The sequence below is a fragment of the Talpa europaea genome (assembly GCF_964194135.1).
Source record: "Talpa europaea genome assembly, chromosome: 3".
NCBI lineage: Eukaryota > Metazoa > Chordata > Mammalia > Eulipotyphla > Talpidae > Talpa > Talpa europaea.
The window spans coordinates 82,696,464-82,697,644 of NC_140069.1; positions in this window are offsets into that span (position 1 = coordinate 82,696,464).

The following is a 1,181-nucleotide window of genomic DNA, read 5'->3' on the forward strand; positions in this document are numbered from 1 at the left end:
CATTGATAGTGCTTTGATAATGATGTTATAACCAATAACCTTGCTCTTTTCTGTCACCCTGACATGCTCATTTATGGAATGCCCAAAGGTTAAAGAATAGTTGACAATTTATGAATGATGGTTACAATTTTGATTTCCCTAATGTTTTCCTGTCTTAAATAATGCTCATTCATAAATTATGCGTAATAAAATGTTTGTAGAACAAATGACTCAAAACAGATTCTGAGTTTAGGCACTGACAAACTGACTGATTTCACACAGAAATGAGTAACAAAGCAATTGAAATTGCTGTGAAATACTAAGGACCACTGAGGCTGTATATCTAATAAATTCAAGAATGGGGCACTATTGAAATTTGGGTGTCTCAACTCTAAGTTATTCCTTTAGGCATGGATGAAATTACTGGGATTCCTTTGGAAATGCTTCCCAAAGGAGAACAGGACATTTTAAAAGTGTTAATAAGTCAATTAGTATTGGTCAAGATTCAAGATTGTTAGAAATGGGGGGTTGAGTGAGGCGCTGTGAAAATGTCTGCAGCCTCTGCCGTGTGAGTTTGATCCCTGGGCCAGGAGCCACCCACATGGTGCAGCAGACCTTTCCTGACTCACCCACTATTCCCCTCAGCAATGTACTTCAGTCTATCTGCCTGTTTATTCCCTGCTCTGTCTCTGGTGAATCCTCTCACCTCCCACACATCTGGCCTTTACCCCAGTTCTTGTAATCATAAATAAATAAATCTTTTTTAAAAAGATTGTTTGAAATAATAATATACATTTTAATATTAGTAATTAATATTAATGTTATAAATAAAGTAGAGGAGTATTTTATTTGATACTATAGTTAACCTGAGAGTTGGTTTCACTGTTTCAGTTTTTGCTTTTGTTTTCTTAATTTCTGTTTCTTTGGAAATTTTTCCAAATTTGAAACTTTGGATCTCTCTCCCAACCCTCTGCAATCCACCATAGAAATAAGCACTCATGAAATATATTTATTTTTATGTTTGACTTTGTTGAACAAAACTGGAATTTTTTTAATTTGTTAACCTGAAATATTTCAAAAGGGTTTTTAATCAAAATGCATACATTTATTTGTGTTTGTGGTTTCTTTTACTACATAGAAAATGTTTCCAGACTCTCAGTGGTGGTTAATCATCCTATTAAATGTGATTTTGTATGATCTTA